The sequence below is a fragment of the Tenrec ecaudatus genome, chromosome 9 (assembly GCF_050624435.1).
Source record: "Tenrec ecaudatus isolate mTenEca1 chromosome 9, mTenEca1.hap1, whole genome shotgun sequence".
Taxonomy (NCBI): domain Eukaryota; kingdom Metazoa; phylum Chordata; class Mammalia; order Afrosoricida; family Tenrecidae; genus Tenrec; species Tenrec ecaudatus.
The window spans coordinates 14,110,642-14,133,264 of NC_134538.1; the positions used below are offsets into that span (position 1 = coordinate 14,110,642).

The window sequence follows — 22,623 nt, forward strand, 5'->3', positions numbered from 1 at the left end:
TGTTTGGGTTTTGGGGAGCATGACCTGTTGATCGATTTCTGTGGAGACAACAGCCGAGGCTGGTTTTTAGGGCCTCCGTGACTCAGAATAGACCCAGTGGCACCAATAGCAGCTCTTCTTCAAGAGAAACGGAAGAGGCAGTTGATAGGAGGAGAGGAAAATCCAGAGATAGGTGTGAGGATAGGAGGAGAGGAAAATCCAGAGATAGGTGTGAGGGCTGGGAGTTCACGTCACCCAATTTCGAGGGTCCGTGCACTCAGGTTAAATTGTTCTAAGCCAGCACTGATTTCTACATTTCAACTGAAACCCCATTTGGAAAAAGCTACTTTTAAAAAATGAGGCATTGTATAACTGCAAAATAATGTATGAAGGTGCTCTAAGTTGGACGGAACAATAAAAATGCGTGCGGCTATTTTATAGGAAGGCTGATCTTTGATTCGTCTCTGTTGGGCTGGTTTCAAAGTCTCTGGCCTGCGAGTCATGTGGAAGAGCACTGGGCTGGACTTAGAGCGCTGGAGCACCCCTCTTGGAATTCCGAATATATTTTGGAACCAAGGCACTTTCATTTTGCATTCGGCACAGCAGATTAGGTACCATCGTGTGTGTCTATTCAGATGTCCTAACTGAAGTAGAAAAAACAATCATGTTCGTGGTCAGCAGCCACCGCATGATTCATCTGGAGTAGTGTGAGTGACAATCGGAACTAGTGGACAACGCAAGGCCTCTAGACTGTATCCACATTTCTTGATTTACATACCAGCAAGACACATTTTTTTACTTGAGGTGCGGTGGGGAAACAAATGCTTTTCCTCATTTCATGCATTCATTACTTTTGTCAGAAATAATCTGCTTTTATATTCAAACTATTCAAAAATATCGAACAAGTCTATATAGTGTTACAGGAACAATCACACACACACACACACACACAGATGAGTATAAACAGAGACACAAACATGCAGACAGAAAACCACACACAGGCTATGAACAGAGAAATTCTACAGAACCAGATATTTTGAAGTCTCTCCCATAATGCCAAGGACCAGCTTGTTTAACTCTGATAGGGACATAAAGCACGGTTCCTGTTAATACGTACCCTCACTTGTGGAGGAGATGTGGGAATTGGAGAGCCCCTGGAGTTGTGGGATGCCCATCAATGCCTCTGTTTATGAAGTGGCGTCTTCGGGAATAAGCTGCTGGGACGCCTGACTGACTCTGAATACATTGTCACCCCCACACAGCTCCATTAGAGTGAGTTTTGTTTAATACTTATTTATTAGCAGTTGACAGCTATTTTAGTTCAATGGATATTACATTCTGGAAGAAATGAACCCAGAGCATGGGAAAGAAGACAACTCTGCTTTCTAGTGTTTTTGAAGTAATGTGAGATGAAAGGCCACGGATGGGTCTGTCAATTTCAGAGGCACATAATGAGTCCACCCCAAGGTGACTTAACATGGTTCATTTGGAGCTGGCCATTAAGGTTTATGGAGTGAAAGGATTGGGCATATCCTGATGAAACTTCCAGGAAGTCTTCTTTCTCTTTCCAGAGCATAATTCCTTCACTTGGACGCCTCCTTTTCACATTAGGGATAGTGAGGGTCTATACTCCCAGCTGCCTTTCACGTCTCCATTCATGCTTCAATCCTGGATCTCCGCAAAAACAAAAGCATCTGGTTTCCGTACTCCTCACAGTGTTAAGCTGTAAGAACACTACTGATCCCCTAACTGTTAAATTGAACAGAACACTCCTTTCTGGGGATTAAGAGGTTTACTGAAATAGTATCTGCTACATTGTTACCTAACCTTTTTTTTTTTTTTTTTAACTCACAAGTCTTCTCCCCACAAACATTCTTTCACTTTCAGGTCTACATGGTATGTATTATAGTCAACTCTATCTGGGTCTCATCTTCCTGTAAATAGTGTAGGCTTTCTAAATGTATCCATTCATTTTATTTTACATCTTAAATTCCAAACAAAACAAATCCCCTCCTAAGCTTTTTTAAGGGGGAATGGTTCAATTTTCATTATTTTCATCTCTCTGTGCTTTTTTTCTGCTTAAGAAAAAAGAAAGAAAGAAACCCCTTTGAGGCAGCCGGTGTCTATGGGTATTAGAGAGGGGGAAGCAGGGGCCAGTTCCATAGGAGAAGGTGTGGAAGTAGAAGGGGGTGGCATTGGCCTTGTAGTCCAGGGGGAGGAGGTGCCCGACGTGCTTGGCACCTAAGCTGGCCCCACCCAGGGCAGATGACTGCTTTAGCTTCATCAAGGTAAAGCCGGGGAAGGTGTTGTGAGCCTGGCTCTCTCTGCCTTGGGTGAGCACAGAGACAAACCCTTCCTTCAGCAGCTCCCAGCTCTTCCACATGGAGCCTACACACACAACAGGGAGCCCCAGTTGTCCTTGGAACAAGAGCGGGTCAATCTTGGGCAGCACAGCCACGATGTGTCTGGCCAGAATCTCCCCAGCCTTCCGGAAGATGTGCTGGCAAAGCGAGTCCCCCTGTTGAGCACCTTCTGCAATTGTGCGGCAAAACCCAGCAATCTTGCCTTTATCAAAGTCCCTGTACAGGTAGGTGAGGACTCCTACCTGATCTTGCACCTGGAAATAGTTGAACATGGCCTGTTTGACGTAAGCAGTGCCATGGGGAGGCGTCTTTAGGTTGTCCATGGAATCAAACACTGTTTTCACTCCTTGGTGTGCAACCCAGTAGGCTGAGCCCTCGTCTCCAATCATGTGGCCCCAACCCCCGCAGCCGCTCTCAGAGCCGTCGGGGTTGATGAGTGTGCAGTTGGAACCTGTCCCAGCGACGAGCACGACCCCGCCGTGGGGCACAGCGGTGGCGATGGAGCCGGAGGCGTCGGTGGTGATAAGGTAGTTTTCACTCAGTTGAGGGAATTGTCTCCGCAGCTTCTCCACCAGGATCTCTGAGATGTCTTCCTGTCTCCCACCTGCCAAGGCCAGGCCCAGACTGCGCAGAGGCACCTCGGGGTCCATTTCTGCCTTTTGCTTGGCCCTGTTCACCAATTCATTGATCCTTTCCGCACAATTGTCTACCCCGATCTGCCAGTGGTTTATGCTGTGTCCGTCGGCCTCTGCCAGGATCCGCCCATCTTCAGAGAGTAAAAGGACTTTGGAGTGTGTGCCTCCCCCCTCCACGCCCCCATAGAGGGCAGCCATTGGGTGGCCCAGCTGTTGACTTCCTTCCCACCTGGCGCTACCGGATCTCCAACCGGCTCCGCCCTCCTGGCAGCACGCGACCACCACGCGCTCCTACGCCCACCTTTAAAATGTCAACGTTAATGCATTCAAATAGAACACTCTGGAAGTTTCCCTCTGAAACACACAGTGTCTCCGGGATTCGGCAGCAAGAGGTTTGGTTTAATAAGTGTATAAACTTTCCAGCCAGAATTCCTGGGTTCTTTCTAATCTTGGCTTTGACGTACTCCCTAGTAAAGGAAACAATGTTACTTAATGTCATTATTAAATAAATTAAGATGCACAAGAACTCTAATTTTAAAAAAGGGACTTAGGTTAGTTGGTTAGGTGTGGTCAGTAATAGTCATGAGGAAGTCAGTAATATTCATGAGAAATAGCTACTGAACAAGGACTTCGCTACTATTGGTAATTGACCAAACCAACCCAAACTTACTGCCACCAAATGGATTCGGACTCAGAGCAGGATTGGAACGGCCTCTGAGTGTCTGAGACTGGAATCTTGTATTTATGGGAGTAAAAAGTCTCATCTTTCTCCCACAAGTATTACTACAAGTTGTTCATTGTTTAGTATTTTAAATCTATGTACTACATAGTTCCATTCTCATATTTTATTCAAGACAATTGCTAGCTCTTGGTCTTTCTATTATTTCTAGTGCAATCTATTCTCTGTTCTCCTGGGTTTGACTCTAAATTTGATCGATGTGTGATATAATTTTTGTCCCTTAAAGTCCTTATCATAAATTGCTTATTTTTCCCTATCATGCTGAATTTTCAATTTCAGGGAAAAAATTTTGGTTTTATTCTTTACTTTCATAGTTATCCATATATATTAATATATGCATTTAATTAAATGTTACAAAAACGTCACACTCAGCATTATAGGGTTATTCATTTCATGTCATTTATTAGGTATTATCTTAGGCTGTTGTTATTGTTCTTTTATCCATCCAACTGGCAAAGAGTTCAGGAAGTTCTGGTTTGTTCCACTTTTCTCACTTGAAGAACCCTACAGGGAGGTGCTTACTAAATTTATGTTCAATTCATGAATGTGAATTAAGTCTTATTTTGGACAAGTTGTTCATTGCTAACAGAATTCATTTATTATTCATTTCAAACTCACCAATGGGTTAGAGCGCTTCATTTCTTACCTGACGCATTGGTGATATCTGTTTCTCCCTGGTCTTTTCCATTTCACTAAGCGTCACCAACCTCGACACACGTGCTCAATTCACACATCTAAAAGTTATCCATTGTCCTTCCGCTCATTGCCTCACATCCAATACATTAGAAAGTCTTTATTGCTCTAGTTCTAAGGCATAGCCTAGATCTGCCCACTTCTTTCCATGTCCACTGCCCTCTGGTCCAAACGGCCATCATGTAATATTGGCTCTCTGGCGACAGTCCCTGATTTTACCTTTGTTTCTCTTCTCATCTACTACATAACTCAACAACAAGTTCGGTCTCAGAGAATCGCTTTCCCTTTAAAAACTCTTGAACAAGACCCTATCCATTGCATGATCAAATCCTGGCTTCACAGTCTAGCCTCGCTGCATCTAGGACAGCAGGCCTCTAGGAATCACTCCAGACTTTTTTTCTTCATTCTTCATTTTGAAAGCTCTCATTTCACATACCACAGAGATACCACAACACCAGTCGCTCAATGTAAAATTCCTTTCTCTACTCAAATAGCACACCGCTCTAAATTCACAGGGTCCTCCTAGTCATCCTTCATGCCACTGCTTACGTGGCACTGCGGGCGTGGTGTTTTCTGTGACTTCTCCACCCAGGTCACTGCTTCCTCCCTTGAGCCATTTCCAACCCCTGCACATGCCTCTCTTTCAATGCTCATCAAACTCCAGTATGATTATATCTTTCTCTTCTTATCCTCCTCAGAGTTTCTTGAGGAAAGGTACTAAGTTTTATTCATAAGTACAGGCAGTGGAAGATATCTTTGTTTCTTGCATAAAGAATGTTAGCCACCTCCTCTCTGAGGAGACTCCTGACACAGTTTATTGTTAAGAGTCATAGCAACCATTGAAATGTGCATTTGCAAGTAAAATGATGAAAACACTCCTTTGTAGTAGTGTAGAAGCAGTATAAGATAATCAAATTAGTAAAACATATAGCGATTTAGAAGTCAACACTGTCTTTAAACATTCATCGTACTTAAATGCAGCACATCTCAGATCTGAAGACTCTTCTAGGTTCTGCCTTGCTACTGTCATCATCTGACTCCAATTAACATCATTCTATGTTGATTTCAGTCATCTATGATTAAATCATCAGAATGGCTTTCTCTGAAAACAAAAAAGTCATTTAAATAATTTGTATAGACACATTACACCAACAAATACAACCAATCCTACGCAATCCTGTAAAAAAAAGGGTGTGGGGGGGGGTGTCCGCAAGATTTATATGTTAGCCCATGGCCTGCCTTTTTGTTTGTTTGTTTTTACAACTAATATTTTATTTATTTAGTTTGCTTTTTCATTCACCCAAGTTACAATTAAACTTTCCTCCAGGAAGCCTCCCCTGATATCACTGGATAGATCTAAGCATTTCCTCCTCTGCCCTCCCCTTCACTAGCCGTCTACTATGATCTGATCAAGCTCAGTGGTCTTACTGGAGAATAGGCACCGCTCTATCTGACTCTGCTCTGCATCACCAGCACATTCGGCAGCGCCTGCTGCAGTGTGCTTCATCTCCATCTGCTGTACAAGTCACGCTGAAACGCAATACTGGGCTCAGTGGAGATCAATAACCTAGCTGCTAGCTTCCAATCATAACTTTCATCCCAAGAAGTGTTCTTCCATGGACTGTATCGCCCTGGTGCTGCAGTGCTTACCTGTTGGGCTGCTAACTACAAGGTCAGCTGTTCAAAATCACCAGCTGCTCCACAGGAGAAAGATAGGCTTTCTACCCCAGTAAAGAGTTACAGTCATAGAAACCCACAGGGCAGTTCTCCCCTGTCCTAGTAGGTTGTTTTGAGTTGGAATCGACTCGCAGTGAGTTTGGTATTTTGGCATATCTTCGTAGCTCTTGACTATCATCTCATTTCTGGTAAAGATTTAATTAATGAATAACTCGTTTTCATCTGAGTGAAATCTCCATTATCCCTTAAAAAATTAAACAGATAGTTTGCCCACTAGGAGCAACATTATGTGTGTCATTTTCAGATTTTCCCTTGAAAACAATACATGTTACCATATTTTAGTGCTGGCGAGTTTCAACTTGGGTAAACTCAAGTTAATTTTAAACAGCTTTTCATCTATAACTAAATTGAGGCTTGCATCTAAACTTTTTATACTGAAATCTTTGGTTGAAATTTGGGAGGCTCTGCCCTCACATGTTTTATTTTTACTTAAATTGAATTATGTGGTCTAAATAAACATATATGCTTCTACCTCATAGAAATTTAATGAGATTGACCTTTTTCAGCTAATATATATTTTACTCAAAAATATAAGAGAGAATATGTAAAAACGAAAAAAAAATTCCACCAAGAGCATTATTAGTGTCATTCCTACTTGGAGTTAGGATAAATTGTTTTAGTGTCTTTGAGAACAAGAAATGTAGTTGGAAGGAACACTCAGTACCCCTGTAATTAGAGCAGGAAAACTAGTAAGTAGGTTGAGCTGTGTTTCTTTTTGTCCAAATAAAAGAAAAATAACAATTACTGTCCTTCAGTCAATGCCAACTCATAGCAACTCTGTTAGTCTGGGTAGACTAAAGAAACAAATTCATAGACACTCATATGTATATAAGAAAGAGGTTTATATACAAGAGCATTTGAATATTGAGAAAATGTCCCAGCCCAGTCCAGATCATTTCCATAATGCCAATATTAGCTCATATGTCTGATACCAATCTATAAATTCCTCTTCAGACTCATGGAATGCATGCAATGATGCCAAATGCAGGAGGATCACAGGCCAGGGGGTTGGAAGTTTTATGGGTCCAGTGACATTGTACGCATCTCAGTGCTGGTAGGGGTCTCTATGTGGCTTCTCCGGCTTCAGAGGTCTGGTTGCATCAGGGTAGGTCCATGTGGCTTCTCCAGCTCCCAGGGGGTAGCGGCATATGTCTTGTCAGTAGAGTTTCTCTCAGGGGGAGAGCAGAGAGAGATGTGTCTCCTGCCTCCAAGGAGGAAATACAGGAGTTCCCAGAAGTCTCAGAAGGCCATACCCACACAGAGGCCTCATTAGCTATGACCTGATTAATAGAGTAGACTCCACCCCATCATTCTTAATCCTCTCAAGTCCCAAATTGACACCAGATTATGTAACTACCACAGCAACTTTGTAAGGCAGGGTAGAACTGCCCCCTGTGGGTTTCTAAAGCGGTAACTTTTTTTTCTAAAATGGTAAATATTAACTGCTGTAGAAAGACCTCTTTCTCCCTTGGAGAACAGCTGGTTTAGAACTGCTGACTTTGTGGATTGCAGCCCAGCGAATAACCACTATGCCACGTGGACTCCTCCTTTTGTTCATAGGAAAGATTAATGTCAATAAAAGTAATGTCTGGAAATTGCTCACTCCAAGGGCTGTTAATGGGTTAAGGGTTATTACCTTCGTGATTTTGTTTGTTTGTTTACTTTTCTGGATGTAATAAGTCTTCTGAATTGATTGCGTCCTTACAAATTGAGGAAATGAGTTGAAAGAGAGCTCCATTCAATATAATTATAACATTTAAAATTTTAAATAAAAAAATTCTAGATAACCCTTAGATATTTCTAGGTATGGCAAGGCTTATAACTAAACACAGTTTGTGAGTTACGTGATTTATATACTTTAAATAATAAATACCATTTCCATATTCCAGTAACACATGATACATTATAAATTCTGCTCTAATTTATAAGTGCACACATTTTATAATTTCCAAACATGAATCCTTTTGGTTTAATTAACTATCAAGGCCCCTCTATTGGCCATTTTAACAGAGATTTTGCTGCAAGCTGTTTCAGTATGAGAAACAGCCAAAACAGATGGGAAAGTGCATTAAAAAAGTATGTGGAAAAATGGAATGAGAAGATAATAGAATTTTTTCATAAACTTTTTGAAGAGTACTTGTATTTGTAGAAACAAAGTTTAAGTGGATTTATCCTACAGTGTGTCTCATAAATTGCACAAGAAGCAAGTTCTGGGATATGCAGCTATCATGATTTCCTGGAGAAATCCCAGTGTATTTCATCCTTGGCAATCTTCTTTAATGTTTTAAAAAGCAGAGGTGTCACGTTCCTGAGTAAGGTATACATGACTCATGCCATGGGCTATTCAATTACCACACACGCATAAGAAAAGTAATGATGAAGAAGAGAACCCAAAGCATTTGAATTGTAGCATTATCAAAAATACTGAATATACTATGGGATGCTAGAATTATGAACACATCAGTCATATATTAAAAAAAACAAAACACCCTTCAGAATGATTCTTGGAAGGGTGGAGGGTGAGACTTAGGCCTCTCTGTACTTTGGACACATCCCTAGGAAAGGTCAATCACTAGAAAAGTACAAGGTTTGGGTAAGTGTAGGGTCAAAGAAACAGAGAGAAACCCTCAACGAGGTGATTTGATACAAAAACCATAACACTGGACTCAGACATAGCAATGGTCATAGGGATAGTGATGTGTCACCATGGATCAGAGTCAACTTGATGGCTATACATGTGTGTGTGTGTGTAATTATATATATATAGTTATATATATAGTTGTATACAGTTACATGTATAGTTATATTGAGCTACATGTGGGTACGTGAATCCATGTGCATATATTTGAATATAATTCTATGATGTTGTTGTAGGTGCTATCAGCTTGGTTTAGCCTCATAGAAACAGAATAAAATGCTGTCCATCTTGCAACAGCCTCACCATCATTACTAAATTTAAGCTCGTTGATGCAGCTGCTGTGAGAACCTGTTCTCTAGGGGTCGTCCTCATTTTCCTTCATCTCTGTTGTACCAGTCATGATGTCTTTCCCCAGGGACTGGTCGTTCTTGATAAAATGTCCAAAGTACATGCTTGAGACAAAGTGTTCCACTTGTAAGGAGCATTCTGCCTTTACTTCTAAATCAGACATGTTCACTCTCTAACATTTCAGACATGACAAATATGCGGATTTTTAGTTGAATACCTCATCATTCAAACACATCAGCTTTCCTTTGATCTTGCTTATTCATTGCCAGATGTCAGCATGTAAAAGAGTTGATTGAAAAGCACCTTTGTTTTCCATTTTTAAATATATTTTCTCTTTAACACTTTAAAGAGGCCTTTCGCAGCAGATTTTCCCAATGCAAAACTTCATCTTATTTCCTTAGTAGCTACTTTCATGAATGTTGACTGTGGATCCAAATAAGCTGAAATCCTTTCAACTTCAGCTTTTTCTCCATTTATCATGATGCTGTTTACGAGTCCAGTTTTGAGGAATTTTCTTTAGCTTGAGATTTAATCCATTCTTCAGACTGTATACACAGAATATATTATCTATACAATATATAATACATGTTATATATCAATCCATGTCCATGAATGCACAAATCAAACAGTATATTTCATTGGGCCTCTTTTAAAGTGCTAAAGAATTAAAGATATTACTTTGAGACTATGATGTGTCTGACTTAAGATGTGCTAGCTGTTTTTAGTCACCTCATATGTTTGTGAAAACTGGACAATGACTAAGGAAGATCAGAGAATAATTGATGCAGTAGAATGATGACATTAGCTAAGAGTATTAAAATTACCAGGGGCTGCCAGAACATACAACTTTGTCTCGGAAGAAGTAGTAGAATGCTCTTTAAAATTGATTTGGTTCCTAAGAATCTGCCAAGTAGGAGTGGTCTTAAATCAGGCATTCATACATTGTCGGTTTATTGTGATATCTGTATGTATATGTACACACTGTAGATTCATACACATATACACATATATAGAATACATGTGCTCACAATGCGCATGTGTGTACACATCGTGCATATACAGATATATGTACATACATGTAAACATATACTAATATATATGTCATAGTGGTGCTATGGATTAGTAATTGGACTGCCAATGGTTGGTGGTTCTAACACATAACTCCTCCTTGGCAGAAAGAAGAGATTGTCTTCTCCCATGAAGGTTTACAGACTTAAAGAGCCTAGAGAGCTGCTAGATATGAATGCTCTGGTCAAAGGTTGCAGCAGCACATTGACAGGGAACTGCCAGAAATTCCAGGTGGATTTAGAGGAGGACCTGAAACAAGAGATATCATTACTGATGCCAGATGAATCTTGGCTCATAGCAGAGAATACCAGAACGCTTACTTGGGTTTTATTGACTTTGAAAAGACATTCAACTGTGTGGATCATAATAAACTATGGGTAGCATTGAGAAAGAAGAATATAATTTTTAGAAAACTTAATTTTGCTCATTCAGAACCTATATATGGACTAAGAGTTAGTCATTTAAAGAGAACAAGAGAATTCATTGAGTGGTTGAAAATCAGGAAAGAAGTGCATCACGGTTCTATCCGTTCATTATATTGATTCAATCAATATGATGAGCATATAGTCCAAGAAGCTGGACTCTATGAATAACACTGCAGCAGGATTGAAGAAAGGAAAAAATAAACAAACAACCTCACTGCCATGGTGCCATCGTTGATTCATTGAGGCCTCTTGTGGGTTTCTAAGACTACAACCAGTTAGGGGACTAGAAAACTCAGTCTTTCTCCCGTGGAGCTTCTGGTGGTTTCAAACTGCCAAGCAGGTTACAACCCAATGCTTAACCGCTACCCTCTTAGGGCTACTATATCAGGAAGGCTTGCCAACAACCTGCAATATGCAGATGACACAATCTTGCTTGCTGAACGTATGGTGGACTTGACTCACTTGGTGACGAAAATCAAGGACTGCATTCCCCAGTATGAATTGAAGTGCAATGTAAGAAAAACCGAAGTCTTCCTACTGGACCAATAGTCATCATTTTAAATGGAGAAAATTTGGAGGTTGTCCAGAATTTCATCCTGTGTAGACCTACAGTCAATAGTCATAGAAGCTGCCATAAAGAAAGTAAATGATGCATTGCATCAGGCAAAGAAATATACTATACATGGGCTCTTGAAGATGCTGAGGAGCAAGCACGTCCCTTTGAAGACTAAGTGCACCTGTTCCAAACCGTGATCTTGTCAGTTGCCCCACGTACATGTGAAACCTGCATAATGAATAAGACCAAAGAAGAATGGAAGCATTTGAATCATGGTGCTGGTGAAGAATATTGAAAGTTCCACGGATTCTAGAAGAACAAGCAAATCCATCTTAGAAGAACCAGCCAGAATGCTCTTTAAAAGCAGGGAAGCTAGATTCCATCACACATTCCTTGGACATGTGATGGAGCAGATAAGTCCCTGGGAAAGAACATAGTGTTTGTAAAGCAGAGGAGCAATGAAACAGAGACAGACCCTCAGAGCAGTGGATTGACAGAGTCTCTGTAACAATGGATTCAAATATGACAGCTGTAAGGGTGGCACAGACCTGGGCAGTATTTTGTTCGTTGGGCACAGGGTTACTATGAATCGGAACCAACAATTTTGTTGATGGCACTCAACAAAAACAACAACATGAATCAAAATCAACCTGAAGCCAGTGGGTTTGGGGTAAACATATGCAACTATATTAAAAGTTCTCTTCCAGCCACACGGCCAAGTATCTGTCTTCCAAATTTCCTGGGATAGTGGAGTGGGTGATTCTAAGAACTCATCAGCTTGTTGAAACATTCCACTTGGTAGTCTGTCAAATGCCAGGAGACTTGCTCTTGGTTATTGCTTTCCGTGCTGCTTGGACTTCTTCCTTTAGCACCATTGGAGCCTGCACATATGTCACCTCCTGCAATAGCTGAACGTTGAATATATATATATATATATGATCATAAACAAGACATTTATTTTACAGATTTGGGACATGAGACATTTTCTGAAAGATTCCATTCATTTCAAAGGATTTAATAGGTTGCTGGACCTTAGAGGATCCTGTACACTTTATTCTTAATGAGACCTTGCTTGGAAGAGAATAGTCAAAGAGTGAGCCTTGTGAGCAGCTTCGCTGGTCCATGGCCAGACTTCCTCTCTGGGCGGAGTGTTTTCCACACAGCTAGGGTGTCTCCCCGGTGTGAACATTGCCATGCAGAAGACAGTTTCCCCTAGTGTGGAAACTCTCCCTGCATTGTGAGCAAGCATAGGCCTCCAGGCCTGTGTGGACTCTGATGTGAACGATGAAACTTCCTTTTTGACGGAAGCCTTTTCCACACCGATCACATCTGTAGGGCCTCTCACCCTGTGAACTCGTCTATGATCAGCAAGGTCACTTTGATTCCTGAAACATCTTTGACAAGTAATAACCTCATAAGGTCCCTGCTCAGGGTGGAGTCGCTCATGAACGGCCAGACGACCTCGTTGGCTAAAGCTTTTCCCACCCTCCAAAAGTGCCTTTAAAAGGCTTTTCTCCCCCGTATTGGCGGATGTCTAGCAAGATTTCCTCTGGCCCCGCACCTCTTTCCACAATGTGTACATTCCAGGGGCTTTTGACCAGTGCGGATTCGCTCGTGTAACGTTAGATTCCCTTTTTGCCCAAAGGATTTTCCACATTCCTGACAATTATAGACCTTCTGTCTCACTCCAGATGAATCTTCAGGTGGTGTCTTAGGATCTGGAGATTTTTGTTCCAGCTTTTCTCTTCTGAAAGAATTCTGGGACTCCCAGCTTGAGGAGCCGGTGGCCTCTGAGGGATCATGTATGTGGTGTTCTGTCATCACATTCACTGGGAAATGCTGCATTCTGGGCATATCTTCCAGGACAGTGCGGCAGGGTAGCTGATGGAAATCCAAACATGTCCACTCCTGCTGTATGCCCTCCATCACCACCTCTTCATGTAACTTTACCATGGGCTGTTCTTGGGCACCTCTTTCCTGTCCCTCTAGAATGGCAGTTCTGAGGAAGTATAAACGCTCCATAATGGTGAGGGAAGAAGGAACTCCTCCCAGCAGGGGGCGCACCCGCAGACAGACAAAGGCCACCCGAACCCACAGCTGCGCTGGCGCATGAGGAGGTGAACTGCTGATTCTGTATATTTTTATCATATTCTTTTGATGCTTCCTGCATCATGCAATATTCTCCTCATCGAATCTTTCAATAAGGCAACTCAAGGTTTGAATTTCACGCCTCAGTATTACATTTTACTTCACCTTCTCGAGTTTTCCTTTGCAGCTTTCAGTTCGGCTCTTTTACCTCATCATGTCTTCCACTTGTCGGACTGCTCTGCAATCGAGAGCAAGTTCCAGAGCCTCTTCTAGCATACATTTGGGTGTTTTCTTTCTTTTCTGTCTTATTTTTTATTGGGGGCCCTTACAACTCTTATCACAACCCATACATCTATCCATTGTGGCAAACACATGACCTCTTGCTTTCTTTTATTTTAAGTTTTATTTGCATTTATTCCACATATCGCAAAATTCAATCATTCAATCATACCAAGAAGAATTCTACAATCATTACCACAATCCATTTCAGACCCGTCCCCCATGATTATTGATTATTATGATTATTGCCTTCAAAATGAGTTGTGTAATCACCTTCATTTCTAGTTCTCACTCTTCCTTCTACCTCTCACTGCCCCTCATGATTTACTCCTGAAATCCCCTCCCCCTCCCCATTTCCTCCACCCTACAATTCCTTGCATCAGTATGATCCCTATGCATCCACTCCTCTGTGCTTCACAAACTGGGAAACCCAACACAAACTCTAAAGACCAAAAATGAAATGAAGTGGTGAGGATAAAACAATAGTAATATAAACATAAAAATACAAGCAATGAGTAAGAAAGAAAGGATCACCATCAATATTTTCAAAGCCAGGGAAGAAGTGTTTTGTCACGGAATAAGCAGCCTCTTGCTTTCTTCACGCGTGATGCTTCTGATGCCTTCCCCCAGCCTTTCAGGTCTTCTGTCACTAGGGCTCAGTACATGAAGACTGTTCTTGAGATGTTCTGAAAATTCAGCTGGGACACGCCCAAGGTTGTAATTTCGTTCTCACGGGCTTTTTTCATTTCTTTCAGCTTCAACCTGAACTTACATATGAGCAATTAATTAACTGACAGTCTATTCCACTGTTTCTGGTTTTAGCCCCTGATATGTGTTTCTCTATCTTCTCTTTGAAGAGATGTAGCAGATTGGATTTCTGTGTCTTACGTCTGGAGAAGTCCCAGGGTACAGTGGTCTCTGGTGTTGTTGAAAATGGTATTTGTAGTGAGGAAACCTTTGATCTTGCAATATTCTCTAATGTTACCTCCAGCCTAATTTTTATCACCAAGCCCGTACTTTCCAACTATTGCTCCTTCCATTGTGTTTCAATTTTGCATTCCAATAGCTCATAATTATCAATGCATATTGATTACATGTTTGAACAATTTCAGAACAAAGACTTTGGTATCTTCAACCTCTTCATCACTAGCTTTGGTGTTTCGTTCTTGGTCAACTGGCTGGAAGAGGTTCATGTTTGTACCTATTCCAAAGAAAGATGACTCAGCAGAATGCTCAAATTATGGTATATAACAATATCATTGATATCACCTGCAAGCTAATATTTTTCTGAATATCATCCAACAATAGTTACAGCAGCACATTAACAGGGAACCACCTGAGGTTCAGGCCAAATTTAAAACAGGTCATGGAACAAGGGATACCATTGCTAATGTCAGATGGATCTGGCTCAAACAGAGAATTCCAGAATGCTATTTACTTGAGTTTTGTTTACTATGCTGAGGTATTCAACTGTGCAGATCATAATAAGCTACGCGTAGTCGTAAGAAGAATTGGAATCCCAGGATACTACATTGCACCCATGTGGAACTTGTACATGGTTCAAGAGGCAGTTGTGGGAACAGAACAAGGGAATACTGTGTAGCTTAAAATCAGGAAAGATGCATCTTAGGGTTGCATCTTCTCACCATACATATTCAATCTGTGTGCTGAGCACATCATCAGAGAAGCTGGATTATATGAAGAAGAATGTAGCATCAGGACTGGAGGAAAGCTTATTAACATCCTGAAACATACAAACGGTGCATCCTTAGCTTGCTAAGAGTGAGGAGAATCTGAGGCACCCATGAAAGAAGACCCAATTCCTCACAAACTGATCAGATAAACAGAGAAAAAAACTGAAGTTTATGAAAGATTTCATCTTGTTTAGATCCACAATCGTCACTGAGGGAAGCAGCAATCAAGAGATCAAGGAAAGCATTTCACTGGGCCAATCTGCGGCACAAGACCTCTTGAAATGTGTTGAAAAGCAAGGATGTCACTTTGAAGGCTACGGCTCACCTGACCCACCTCACGGGATTGTAATTTACCTTATCTGCATGTGACAGCTGCATGTTGAATAAGGAAGACTGAAGAAGAAGCAATGCATTTGAATCATGGTGCTGGAGTAGAATATGTCCCTTGACCTGCCAAAAGAATACATCAATCTGTCTTGGAAGAAGTACCACCGGCATGGTCCTGAGAGGCCAGGATGGTGAGAGTTCATGTCATGTGCTGCGGATCTGGCGTCTGTCTCTGGGGAAGGCTGTCATGCTTGGTAAAGGAGACAGGCATCGAATGAGAATAAGGTCCTTGACGAGATGGACGGAAACAGTGGCTGCAATAATGGACTCAAGCACAAGAATACTGGGTAAGATGGCTCAGGGATTGTCGGAGTTTTGTTCTGCTTTATACAGGGTTACTTGGAGTCAGAACAGACTGGAAGGTACCCAACAACAAACGCCTATTTCTATATCTATCCACATATAATATATGATGTACAGAGATACATATTCCAAGGGGCTTCAAAAAGTTCACAGAAAATGGCATTGAAAGATATTGGAATAGTTCCACTAAGTGTTTGACCCCAGATGTGTATGATTACAGTTTATAGTCAAGAGTTATGCATATATAAAAATAAAATCAAAATGTCCTTCCATGAATTTGGTTCTGTCTCATATTGACCCCATGCATAGATAGCTCGAATTATATACAGTAGGTTCTATATAGTAAGTTGCTGGTTATAAACATGTAATTTATAGACAACTCAGACTTGCGCTTTTACATTCTGTAAATTTGCCTCCACTTTGAAAAGATGTAACCAAACCCTACTGTCAACAAAGTCTTCATGACGGTCACCTTCAATTACTGCAAGTCCAGCTTTTAAATCATGAGAAAAGCTTGGGGCCTCTTTTGACATTAAAATCAAACCTGCTGCCCATGATGTGAATTTCGCGTCACAAATTCAGCCTCTTAAACTCCAAATTGTGTGGGCATGATGAAAATGTTGGAAATAGATAAAGATTCCTGAATGATCAATGGTCAAAAAGTAATTCAAAGTCAAGCACATCATGAGCCGGAGGGGTTTCTGACAAAGCTTGCCCATCTTGTGCCGCGTGACTTCCCTGCAGCCTTGAATCTGAACACCGTGCATGTGTAGTTAGCCAAAAAAATATTATCACAGTTAAATACTGTGCTTGGGATACTATCGAAATCACTACCTTTATGAAAAGCCATGTTTGATTTCTGTAATTACTTTATATGTCTATATATCCAGAATCACATCAAAATGTCTCAGGCAAAAGAGGAGTCTAGAGTAGGAGATGATTTAAGAAGCCTTGGATGTGTCAGAATCTACTTGATGGCAGTGGGTTTGAGGGTCTATTAGCCATGGGTGGCTCTATGGCAGCTGAGCCAGTGGAGGAAGTCAGGAGGAGGAAGCATTGTGTGGGTGGGACGCTCCAGGACCCTTATTTTTCACTCTTCACCGTGGGGAGGAGAGGATCAGTTCCTTACACATTTTAGGGAAAATGTAAAAAAAAAGCCTGCTACTTCCCACTTATTTATTTGTTCATTTATTCATTCAACCTTTTTGGTATGATTTGGGTGAAAGTTTATAGGGCACACTGGTTTACCAGTTCACACATACTTTGTTGCTTGACATTGATTAAAATCCGCCGAACATTATAGCACTCATGCTACTTCCTCCTTGGACTTTCTATTTCTATTTGTCCTTCTTTCCAATAGGAGCCTTGATAGAGTAGTAGATTCTGCACTGGGGTGATAACTTCCACATCGGCAGTTCAAACCCACTAGCAGCTCCATGGGAGAAAGTGGCGGTTTTCTGCTTCTCAAAAGATTTACAGCTTTGGAATCTCAAAGGACTACTTGTGTTCTTCCCTGTGGAGTTACCATGAATAAGAATTGACCACATGACAGTGTGTTAGAGCTTGGTTTCCTTTCTACCTTCTGAGCTTCCTCCCTGGGGGGAAGGTGCTCTTGTGGTTTCCTACGGTTGATTCTGCAAAAGGACTAGTGTCTTCCTGATGGCTAACTGGTAGGGTAAGACGTCCTAGCATGAATGATGACTGATGCTAACCCAACCCTGAGCTGCCCTCTGCCTTGCATGATAGTCAGGAGCCCAGGCAGCAGCCCAAAGGTCCAATAACCAAACTCAACAATGACCATTCAATTTCCCAGAGACCTTACTGACAAATCAGAGGCTGTCCAGTGGACAAATCAATGAGAAGCCTGGCCGACCAACCAGAACACCAGAGAGAAGACCAATGCGAGGACTTGGTTGGGGCTTAAATTAGCCAATGGGACTCTGTTCCCAAGTCCCAGGAAGCTGACCCTAAGACCACAGCGTCTTTCTTGTAATAAAGTCTTATGTTGCCAACTCTTCGTAGACCCTTAAAGTATTCAGCTACAATTGCATACTATGCCATTTTACAAACCTCAAAGCACACATATTTCATTCACTACTTTTTAAAAGTATGTCTGTAAATAGATATGTATGTTTTCTAGGGCTACCTTATCAAAACACCAGAAAGCAGGTAACTTTAAACAAGGTCTAGTGTCTCACAAGTTCAAAGCCACATGTAAGTTGGGTCACACTGCCTCTGCCGTGTTCTGGGGAAGGCCCTTTCTGGGTTTTCTTGTCTGCCCCAGCTTTGGGTATCCTCGTTTGTCTCTTGGCTTGTAGATGCATGTTCACATGGCTGTCCTTTCTCTATCTTCATGTCATTTCTCTCTTTTATAAGGACATGACTCCTATAGGTTTAGGACCTAGGCTACAGGAGTAGGACTTCATGTTAACTGATAACATCATCAAAGATATTCTTTCCAAGGAGACTCATGCTCACAAGTGCCAGAAGTTAGGATTTTAACATGGATTTTTTGCAGAACAAAATGCAATCTACACACGTAGTTGTGTTCCATGACAACTACAAGTTCACAGTAATTGGTATGGTTCACACAGGACTTGTAAATCCCTATATAATAACACCTATCACATGGCTCTTCAGAGATGTATTTATTGCCTGTCTCACATTGTAGGTTTCTAGCCCCACATCAGTAGGGACAATCCCTTCTGTTATCTAACTCCTTGCTCTTTCAAGTGTGTATCTTGTAACAGCAGAAGAATCGAGGAGCTTGTTGGAAATACAGAACATTGGACACTACCGTAAACCTACTGAATTGGACTCTTTAATGAGATCCTGGGGGATTCCTATGCCTGTTAATGTTTGAGAATTGCTGTTCAAATTTTATGCCCAGATTTCAAATTTTCAGTATGGATTTATTGTATAGCTTAACTTATCTGTTAATGATCCTAAGGTCAATAGCCTAGCAATGATGGTTAGCTCACTACAAACTTTCCCTTTCTCTTCTTTACATAGTAGAGAGTTCATGTGGAACTCTATCCATAACTGAAATCAAAACAAACAAAATCATTGCTGTTGAATTGATTCTGACTTACAGCGAGCCTAGAAGACAATGTAGAACTGCCTCTATGGCTTTCTGAGACTGTCTCTTCAGGGGAGCAGAGCGCCTCATCTTTCAAACTACTGACCTTGTGGCTAGCAACCCAACATGTCACTCCAGTGCCACCAAGGATAGATCGAAAAAGGAATAAATAAAACCACTGAGAACTCAAGCTTCGTGGGGATGCTGCTGTGTTCCCAGCATCTCATACCCTGAAATCTAAGTCGCACGAATTCCAACCCAGGCCCATGGGTACCCGGAACCACCACAAGGGCTCAATTTTCTTCATTTCTGTGTCTTTCTCATTTCTGTACAGGCAGTTGGAGACTGACCCCAGCATCATCATCCATGGCCTTCTTGTTTCTCTGGTACAGAAAGTTAAGGGGTTGCTTTTCCTCCCTAAGATCCTTTTCTATGTCAGTGAGCTCCAGAGTTTGGGATTACAAGCCTTTCACAATCTGGATTCCTCTAGTCTTTCAATTATCATGCCTACCTCAACACCTCTACTCTAGACCTTTGCTTTATTTAAATCACACTCTTCTTTTGAAACTCCACTGTTTTGCTTTTCTGGGTCTTTGGGTATACCTATAAGGATTCTTTATAAGAGAATTGTTCTACAAAACCATACCCAAGGTGAATGGGGTTGGTGTTGGGGGGGAGCATGGAGTGGAGACCAAATGCCCATCTGTAGACAATTGGACATCCCCTCACAGAGGAGCCGCAGGGAAGAGAGGAGCCAGTCAGGGTATAGTATAGCACCGATGAAACACACAACTTCCCTCTAGTTCTTTGGTGTTTCCTTCACCCCACTATCATGACCTCAATTTGACCTTACAAATCAGATTAGACCAGATCATGCACACTGCTACAGATAAGAGCACACAGCACAGGGAATCCAGGGTAGATAAACCGCTCAGGGCCAGCAATGAGAGTTGTGACACCAGGAGGATTAGGGGAGGGGAAGGGGAGAAAGAGGGAATCGATCACAAGGATCAACCTATAACCCCTTCTCAGTTGGACAAACAATGGAAAAGTGGCGAGGGTCAACGGAGGGCGATGTGAAACATGAAAATAATCGTCTATAACTTATCAAGGGTTCATGAGGGAAGGTGGGCGGGGCAGGGAGGGGGAAGAAATAGGGAGTTGATATCAGGGGCTCAAGTGGGAAGAGAATGCTTTGAAACGGATGCTGGCAGCATATGTGCAAATGTGCTTGACACACTGGATGAATGTATGGATTGTGATAGATGGAAGAGCCATCAATAAAAGTATTTTTAAAAGGATGGTTCTAATAAATAGATACATAGATAAATATACAGGTAGAGATTGAGTTGACTCAACTCATAGAATAAAATGTAGCCCAGTTCTGCATCACCTGCACAATGACCAGCATATTCACGTCCATTGTTGTAGTTACTGTGCCAATCCATTTCACTGAGAGTGTCCTTCAGTCTTGCTGGCCTTCTGCTTCACTAAACATGATGTACTGCTCCAGAAATTAATGCTTCCTGCTGACATGTCTAAAGCAAGCAAGATGGATGATATTAATATTCTGCTGTGATCCTTAAGGTATTCATTACCTAATTTTCAGAGATCGCTAGGCCCGTCCTCCTAATCTGGAAATTCTGCTGAAACCTGTCCACCATGGCTGACCCTGCGGGTATTTGGATTAGCGTCTAGAATCATAGCAACATGCAAGCCACCACAGAATAACTACGGAAAGATGAGGGGTGATGCGCCTCTTGGACTCTTATTTAAAGATATTATAACTCTCTTAGGTGCCAGTTTCCCTACCAAATACTTTGAATTTTCCTTTGAATAAAAATATTACATCATATTTCTCTTTTGGTCATATAGGAACCATTCAACCAAGGTTTGTTGATTAGTGAATAGTAAACACTTACTTCACTGCATTTGCTGAAGTCTGTTAATATAAACTGCTTCTGCTTTTAATGTGGCTACATTTACAACTTCTACAGATAAAACATCCATCGCCCAATGGCAGTTTGTGCACACCATGTACCTTTATCTCTAGCAGTGAATGTAAGGCAAAGGAAGTGCTCAATATGGTCATTGAGTGAATGGATACTCCATGGCTTTCACCTACAAAATCTATAAACAGCATAATGACTAGCTGGTAAAGTAAATCAAGCACAGATTAACCCATGCCCTTCATTAACTCACAGCAACCCTATCAGACAGAGAAAGGGGTCCTAAAGAAATGGGTCCTAGGGCTGCCCTAAGATTGTCATATCATTCTTTCATTAGGCAGCCAGGGAATTTTAAGTGTCAACTTTCCAGTGTGGAGCCATGCCATTAACCCTTGTGCCACCTGTTTGCCTCCAAAAAGTACTCTTGTTCACCGTGACAGACTATTGGGGGTATGCTCTGTTAGCCCCGGTGGCCACCAATCCCCCTACCGTGTCTTCTAAACTAACCCGAGTGCACTTGATGCGTGTTTCGAGGGTTTATATTTTGATTACACTAAGCAGGCATTTCTCTGCTTTCTTGGAGATTTAGCTCAACATGGATGATTAGCATGTGATGATACAAAACCGATTTGCCTAAGAACTTTTGAAACCTAGCCTATTCATTATTGGAGCCAGCCTATAACCTTACTGCTGTAAGTATATAATTATACTTATTATTTATTTAAAATAAACGTATATATGAGGTAAACCACCATTTAGCTCACACAAGAAGAGACATGTTATCCAAAGTGGGGTGTTGGCAGTTAATCTCTGATTTGGAAAGAAATGTGGGAGAGTCAAATGAGATCTATTTTCCCCTATCAATTAAATGAGAGTAACCTTATGTTGATGGGGAACAGATTTGTTCTATTTCATTTTTTGTGGCACATGCTGAGAACCCCAATGGAGATGAGATTGCACTGCCTCCAATTCTACCACAGGAAGAATTTACCCGCTGAGTCCTATTGTGACTTGAAAATAAATTGACCAAGCAATTGACCAAAGATCGTATCTTTTCTAACATCATATTTTGGGTTCAACTACAAAATTCATAATTGCAGATCACAGTACCTCTGCTACTGTGATATATGATCCTGAAATGCCATATTGTAAAGCAGAATGACAGAGAGGTGTAGTATATGATTGGGCACAACATAAAGGGTCACCCAAAGTGAGCAGCTTTCAGTAGAGCTTCCAGACTAAAATGACAGACCATGAAGGATGCAGCTCCCCGTTTTGGAGGAAGAAGCCACTGACAACCTTATGCATAGCTTCAAAGAATCTTCAAATACCGAAAGCTTAAACGAATGAGAGAGAACACTGTTGGAGATACTGCGGCCGATGGGCCCCTCAAGTCCAAGGCCACTCAAAATGAGACTGAAGATGCTATCTTCTAATGCTAGGAACTTGGAATGTGTGAGGTATGAATTTAGGAAAGTGGTAAAATGAAATGGAATGTACCATGATCGATATCATAGTCATTAGTGCACTGAAATGTACTGGTATTGGCCATTTTGAGTCTTAAAGACATATGATTCACTATGCCTGCAATAATATAATCAAGATGACTGACATGACATTCATTATCAAAAAGGATCTTGCTAAATACCTCATGAAGTGTAGT

At 41.4% G+C, this 22,623-nt stretch overlaps 2 pseudogenes; both read right to left on the bottom strand.

Moving 5' to 3' along the window:
* Nucleotides 1-2,017: 2,017 nt before the first annotated feature.
* LOC142457091 (N-acetyl-D-glucosamine kinase pseudogene) lies at nt 2,018-3,175 on the bottom strand (annotated as a pseudogene).
* Nucleotides 3,176-12,140: 8,965 nt separating this feature from the next.
* LOC142457093 (uncharacterized) lies at nt 12,141-13,081 on the bottom strand (annotated as a pseudogene).
* Nucleotides 13,082-22,623: the final 9,542 nt, after the last annotated feature.